This window comes from Sturnus vulgaris, chromosome 1 (assembly GCF_052056855.1).
Source record: "Sturnus vulgaris isolate bStuVul1 chromosome 1, bStuVul1.hap1, whole genome shotgun sequence".
NCBI lineage: Eukaryota > Metazoa > Chordata > Aves > Passeriformes > Sturnidae > Sturnus > Sturnus vulgaris.
Window position 1 is genome coordinate 119,676,580 of NC_142243.1, and position 8,090 is coordinate 119,684,669.

At 35.8% G+C, this 8,090-nt stretch overlaps 1 long non-coding RNA gene across 1 annotated transcript in view; it reads left to right on the top strand.

Moving 5' to 3' along the window:
- LOC148225457 (uncharacterized) overlaps positions 1–3,266 on the top strand; it is a 135,324-nt gene extending 132,058 nt beyond the window's left edge. The window contains exons 12-13 of the long non-coding RNA XR_015807465.1: positions 1,643–1,679; positions 2,213–3,266. This is a non-coding gene — a long non-coding RNA (uncharacterized LOC148225457). The remainder of the gene's footprint in view (positions 1–1,642; positions 1,680–2,212) is intronic.
- The last annotated feature ends 4,824 nt before the right edge of the window (positions 3,267–8,090 follow it).

The window sequence follows — 8,090 nt, forward strand, 5'->3', positions numbered from 1 at the left end:
GTTTTCTAGACACCTGGCATTTAGTTCTGAAATGATAGTAATACTTTCTTGTTTCATGTTTCTGTTGTGCTTGGTTTAATGAGCGTTTCATGTAACTAAAAGAAAACAAGATATGTTAAGGAAATACTGGTCCTGCAATTATGATTTATCTTCTGGTGGGAATCCTCTCTGTAAGATCCCAGCATTGACTCAGGAGGTAGGAGAGTCAAATAAAGACTTTGAAGGAAATAAAGATTAGTTATTTACTGGGGAAGTATTTGCTGTCTCAGAGCCTGGCCTGAAGACAAATTTTCCATGCAGGTGTGGATCAGTGAAGGACAACCTTTCAGACCCCTTTATACACTCAATACAACCTATCTGAATACAGTCTCCTCAGTGCCTACATAAGTGTCCACTGTGGTCTACTGCAACACAGCTCTGTTTGGCTCTGTCCAGTCTTGATTTCAGGATTGTTGCTTTGCTTATTATTATCTCTCCCTGTTCATAGCCCATTCTTAGAATTTCCTCTTTCCCCATGTCTCATCTATTGGTGTTTTCAAATTTCTAGTAAGTATGCATATTTGATAAGATAGTGTCTACTAGCAATAGTTAGATTCCTTTAGACCATCTAAAATCTTCAAATACTCAGTGGACAAAAACCTCTCTTTAATGTTCATCCATTTGCCATCCTACTGATACAAAGGAATCATCACAATTTTGTATTTTTCTCAATTCTCTCTTTGGTTTCTCCTTCTTACACTGCAAAACCAAAACTAGTTACTGACTTAATGTGTAGGAATCTGGATTGCACCTAATCAACTCTATTAAAAAATAAAACCACTTTTCCCTTTCCTTAGCCTATCTCCTTACATGGCATTAAACTTTTAGAATACTATCCTAGGATATGACAGTCAACAAAAAATAAATTTCCAATACTACACTGTGCACTGCAGTCATGACCGGACCTCCAGGGTTTCAGTTGCCCTGAAGGGTAAATTGAACTATGCTGTTTTGGGACTTTTGGATTTGAAAGGTGATTTGCCACTGCTTTACTGTGCACTTCATCAGAGTTTCCTAGCCTACTACTTCTCATATCGTGCTGAGGAGGATCACATTGCAGCTGGCTCCAGGCGAACATCTTTGGCCAAGTGAAACCACTTTCCCCTCTTTTCATTTTTGATGTGAGCTTGCCAAACAAAGAGTAATGACAAGCAATTTCTAAAGATAATGTTTTATTTAAAGAACAACAAAAACAACCAAACTACAGCAAAATTACTCACTAAATAGGGGAAGCCCCAGAAGCACTGAGTGAGACAGATTGAAGATGTTTATAAACAAATCAACCTCCTAACCACTATGTCTCTACAATGTTTACCTTTTTTCCATATTGCATTGAAAATCAACATTTTTCAGTTCAAGTAAAACTGCAGTCTGTCTCACTACGTCTACTACAAAAGACCTTCCTTTTGACTTTTCAGGAACGTCTCTTACCTGGAACTCTTGAGACCTGATTTGGGACTGCTTTCCCTTTTTAGACAAGACACCTTTTTTGAGTATCCCATTTTCTCTCTGCCAGTATGAACAATCCAGAAAGTTTTCCAGAACCCATCAAGCTCATTTGTGCTACTGTGGAAGTAATGTTTCTCTTCGTCCTGTTTTTCAGGAGAAAATGCTTCAGGAAGTGCATTGGCCCAGACAAGGTAAACAGAGCACTTTCCTAGTCCTCTGCACAACCTTTTTACACAATATAAGTGACACAACATCTGATGCAATATAAAATGTTTGAATTAAATTGAAATAATTGTCTAGCACTGTCTGGAATTTCTGTCTTGAAAGTCTGTATCACTCAAAGTCACACCTTTTTCCTCAGCCTCTTTCCTCCTCCTGGAAAGGTCTCCTATGCATACATGCATGTTTATTCCTTTTCTGTCTTGAGTAGCTGCAGCACTGTGATTGATGTTCTGTTTCTCACTCATCTCACGCTTTTTGTCTGGTTTTTAGGGGTATCTATGCTGTCACATTGTCAGTGTCCCTCCGTTCCTTTTCTGGCTTTCATCAATGCCATCCTGCTCTTCACTCTGCCATGGTGATCATCATTTTCCCAGTGAGCTGAGCTCTCCCTGCCATTTGGAGACCTTCCCCTAGAGTTATGATTCTTCTGCCCACCCAAAACCTGAGAATCATTTGCCATCTGTAGAAACTTCTCTTTTGACCTGCCTTTTTGAAATCCCAGGAGCTGCATGTGGATGCCAGAAATCTGACTTCTACAACGCAAATATTTGCTTGAAGATCGATGTTACACTCACACCCATGAAAGAAGTTGGCAGAAGATGGGACCAGATATTAACAGCTCTATGCATTGTTATGCAATATGAAAAACAGTTAATTTAAAAATTAGTCTAAATTTAAGTCACACTGTTGACTTTAAACTGGCATGCCTCAAATTCCCATCTGTAAGCCGCTTGTTGCACAATGAACTTTTCTGAACTCTTCTGGTTTTGTGCAGACAAGCGGATTCCTATTTGAGAGATATTTTGATGATGCCAGAAGGTTTCCTATAGTAATGCTCCCAAGGGGAAAAAAAATTATTTCTTAGTGCTTGGTTTATTCAGTGTATACACAGCTTTGGACCATAGGTGAAAGGAAAAAAAAACTCAAATAAACAAATATTGAATGCTTCATAAATGAGCACTATCTGGCCTATGTAGAGGAGGGGGCATGAATCTTGTGGAAAGCCTAGATATGTAGTGGTCAAGGAACTAAACATGTTATTTCCAGCATGTTAATATGCCAATATGTCATGTCAATAATGACAACTAATACACCAGGAACTGAACAGAGGCTGTCCAGGCTGCTGTAGCTGTGGCATTACCTAATGTGAAGAGGAATGACTTAAAACTTTAGTAACATTATTTTAACACAAGTTTTGTGTAAAATATCAGAAATACATCAATGGCATAGAGACTGGTTTTCCTTATACAGAGTTGGTCTGTTAATAATACATGATGACACTAAAAAACCTCATCCTATGGCCAATCATAAAAATAATGTTAAAATAACTTCTTATAATATCGCAATTGAAGTTAATACCTCTTGAAGAAATTAATTGAAGATGTATTATCATTTTGACAGTGACTGGTTTTGGCTTCCCTGTTTTACCTTTCATCATTTATGAGTACTAATCCTATTTGTATAACAAATTGTACATATTATGGCATTTTGGTTGTTATGTTGTGTGTGGTAATTGCTGACATATATAATAAACTTGTAAACATCAGATATTGAATTTTGATGAGACCAAAAATACATGATCCACGTATTACATCCTTACTAAGCTCCATAAAATTTAAGAAAGAACAAACTATTTTTACTAACTGCTTGTTTAGAAATAGTCATTAGACTACTTATGGGGCTTAGAATATTCTATTGTTTCTCACCATTACCTTTCAATTCTTGAAATTAATTATTTTGCAATACTCAAATAACTTTTTAAGAGTTTCTATAGAAAAGGAAAGCATTTAACTCCTCTGGGAGCCATGCTCAATCTCCAGAGAACTGGATGACATTTCCTGTCCCAATTTTAATCTGTATTGTTAGGAATTAACTCCAAATCCTTCTGTCAGGTTGGCACATACAGTCTGAAACAGCTCAATAAACTGGATCAGAAAAATCTATATCAAGATCTAAAACTACATGAGATATTCCACTAGATTATACTTGACTGGAAAACAGCTAAATTTCATGGTTCATTTGCAGCCATTACTGATGAAATTATTTGAATGGGAATATTTATACAACTAAATTAAGCTGGGATTGGTCCATTATGATAGTAGCTCATGTTGAGAAATTAAGTTATTTTCATATTTAGAGTCAACAATGAATGTTTTGAATCAAGCAGTTTCAGCACGTGGTTACTAAATATACCATTTAGTAGGAGGAACAGCGATGAAAGACTAATTGATAGGCATTCTAATCTTGTCAGTAAGATATCAAAATAAGCTTCACAAATTGAGACAATTACTTCAGAATTAGTGAACCATTTCTCCTCTTTGCAAAAAAAAAAAAAATAGTACCAATACACTTGCCAGTTAATCTATGTATTTCCAGTATGCCAGTAAATGTCAGTAAATGTATGACTCAAGTAAAACTTAGGCAACACAGAAAGTTCTGAAGGTAAATCCATAGAGAGACAGAGAGAAAAAATATTTATAATTAAGAGTTTGTTCTTCACTGAGTTATAAAAAAGAATAGTATAAATTTTTGACAACAAGTCGGTTGAATTACAAGACTTAGGTAAGAGCAAAAACATAAAGCTAAGTAGTTACTGTCATATATGGAAAATGGAATTCAAGCACAAAATTTTATTCGTGTGCATACATCAGAAATGAGGTTTTGTAGCGTAAGTTGTTATAGCCCAGAACATTTTGTTGCATTAGAAATTTTATTCCTGGAGGTGATTTTTGTCCATATAGTTATTGAAATATAGCCAGGACAGACCTAGCCATATAATTATCTAGAACTTTAGCAGCAGGTAACCACAATAAACTGTTGTAAAGACTTCTGTAATTATTCTCTCCTTGATACCCAGGATGAGATAACAAAGAAAACAAAACCACCTCTGAGTCGAAAGGTGAAAATTAATGAAATCCACTTAGTCAAAGTGTGAAATTTTGCCTCATGAGAAACACAGAAGTTATAATGTTGTTCATTGAATATCCTTGTTCAATCAGAATACTGTGAGTTTGTAAAGGCAAATGTAAGCATAAAATGTACTGCTCACATCTACACTGAATATTCACCCTGCCTTCCCTAACCCCCCGGGTGCATTCTCAGCTGATGTGAATCTGGATAGCTCTTTGTTGACACCAAGTTCTCCTCATTAGAGCCTTCATAATCCTCATCAGTAATTTCCACTGTGATTCCCAGAATAATTGGCAGTGCTATGGGCATCCATTTTACAAGCACTTGAAGTGAAATTTATATTAGTGTAAACATCCAGCACGCTCTTCTCTGAAATGTTCAGTCTTTCTAGGCCCTTGGAAGGAAAAATGATGAGACAAACAGTAATGTGCACAGAAAAAAAGAGTCTATAAGTAGATGTTGAAAGCCACAGAGAAGGTAAGCCAGGAACAAAATGTAAGGATGAGCTGTGAGGACTGTAGATACTGGTTGGAAGAATTCTGCTTCCCAAAACCCTCAAAGCTTTATACAATGATTTTATGCAGATGGAGCAGATTTCACCCAAGGGGAGAAGCCAGTGCAATGCATGGCTTTCCAAAGAGTATGCATCAGCTTTGCAAGCTAAATATCGCTTATCAATTATTAACATTCAGGAAAAGGTGACTAAAGTCTATCTGTGATGCTATAGTGAAATTAGATGAGAATTCAAAAAGCACTTAGGATAAATAATAGATGATTAACATGTCATATAAATCAGTGTATCATGTTATTTTAATTTGTTTGCTTTTTCTTCTTTTTCTTTCCTTATTCTTAGCTTGTATCCTTACTCATTTCATAATACTGTTAAACTTCATTCTCTTATATATTTGGGGTAACCTCCTGTTTTATTTATGGGCTAAGGTAGAGTATAGAATTTAATAAGGAAATTGCTAAATGTTGTAATGATGACATTTAAAAACTGAAGAGCTGTATGTTAGACCTGCCTTTTCCTTATGGCTACCTGACACTGGTCAATTAATAAAAATGTGTGCAATAAATCTATTCATTTAATTAAATGCCTACAAATAAAGATTGAACTACCATTTAATAAACTTTTAAGAAAAGCATAGAGAATAACAATAACAATAGTTAATAATGACATTCAGCAACTCAGAAGAGGTTTATTGCTCTTTCTTGAAGATGCATGTGTATTGTTGATGATTTAACATCATATGTGGTTAAAGTTTTCTTATATTTCATAGATCTCACATTTCCCCTTGCTTATTTTCTATCTTACCTACCCTATCATCCATAGCTGATCGTCAATTTTCTCTTTTATATGATGAAAGCCATGTTTGACAATCCTGAAGAGGAATGTACAGATCCCTAACCATGTAAGTGCCTTCCCAGCAAGAAGCAGAGCCCTGGCAACAGTGCAGTACAGAACAGCACAGGGTTTATCAATGGCTCCCAAATATCCATGTAGTTTGCTATTACAGGTGTGCAAGCCCAGGCTCTAACAGTCAAAACTGCCTGCTGACATACAGATAAGACAGTCTGTGACACTAGGATTTAAGATTTATTTCTGCTATGGCATCTCAGGTGCTTAATTCTAAGTGCCTGTGGGTAGCGTGTAGGCACAGATCCTGATGCCTACACTATTCATTTCCCAGCCTTAAGAAATGGCTCATGGGACCTAAAGTCCAGCTCATGAACCCGGAAGAAACCTAAAACATTCAACATGTCAATTACCTTCATCATGAGCCTCTATGATTGTATTTTGTAGATAATTTCTTTTTTTTCAGCTAACATCTCCTAGGAAAAAATGTGCAAATAATAAAATGCAGACATATCAGTGTTCATTTTTGTCATATATATATATATATATATACACACATATATATATTTAATTTGGAGGGGGAAAATCAGTAATGTAACAGAAATACTCAATGAAATTGGAGTAAAAAATGCAAAGTCTGCACCTATTCTCAGTGGGGTCATAAACCACATTCATTTTCTGAGTGTCAGTAGAATTTTTATTCTTTCTTTCCCAGCTCTGTCTTCTATAGATGTGTTCCCACAGTGCAAGGGGAAGATGTTTGATTTTCTCATGATGTTGTACTATATTGTTATTTGTTTGTTTCTTATTGACAGGATGCAAACAGAGGAGGAGTTTCTTAGATGAACTAGACCAAGGTTCAGACATCACACAGTAATTGATTTTGCATATATTTTCCTTGTCTTTGCACTATATTAAAATTTCAGGTTGCATTAATGCCCAAGCTTTTCAGTGTACGTGAAAGAAATCTATCCTGATGCAACTTTAATCTCAGTCATGACAGACATATGCATGTTGCTCGAGAGAATGAATTTCATTTGTATATGAAGTGTGTTTTGGCATCAATATAAAATTTTTGTAGGCATGTTTGCAAAATTTTAAAAGTTTGTCTAAACATACCTTAGTTAACAAAGCGCGTAAAAATCTGCAGGGCCTTTTAAACTTAAAAAAAGTTGCAAAAATATTAATTTGAAATTAATTGGATGATTGATATGTAAAGACCTTTAAAGCTATAAAGTCCAGGTCCAGCTTTTTAGCATCATGCAGCTGAGAAAATAAAAATGATACAGGTGTGCTCTAGCTTCTTTTACTTACTCAGAAACCAGGATAGGATTAATAATTTGCCTTTCTAGCTCTCCATTACTTGCAATTAAATGCTCCTGACTTGGGAACTGTGCAGAACATAGCCCAGAGCATGACTCCTAACTTATGACTCCTAACTTGATATTCATCTTCATAAGACTAATGCAAAACCCTAATATAAATCTTTGCTGGTATGTGGGGCTCCCATTTCAAAAGGGCAGAATTGAAAAATTAGCACCTACCTGATCATCAGTTGACACTTTGATGGACAAAGCCAGGCAATTGATTACAAACCTCCTGTATCCCATGGTACAAACAATAGCAAAGTGCACTTTATTTCCTTCAGATGTGTTTACACAAAACTGCCATTTCTGTTTCGATGACTGCTACAAGGCTTTACAGTACAATATTGGTTTTTGCATATTTCCCAGGCACAGTTTCATATTGCTCCTCTGATTGGTGTAACTTAAGACAAAGTTAAAGTGGGCAAATGAATGATGTGACCTGGGATGAGTTTCATTTTGAGCAGGTAACTGCAGGTGTTTATGGCTTCTTTGCAATCTTGTTTGAAGGCCACCACATTTGTTGTGTCTTGCTCTTCATGACTTTTAATATTCAGTTGCAGTATGGAAGATTTATCTTACCTTCAGATACTCAGGTATAAAATCGTTATAAGGACTCAGTAAAACCCACTGTTTTCAGTATTTTGTATGCTATCCTGATAGGTTTTCATGTTTTCAACTCACCCCAGCTCCAAATTTATGTGAAGAGACATTTTGTTCTTTAAATTAGAAAATTCATTGATAATATC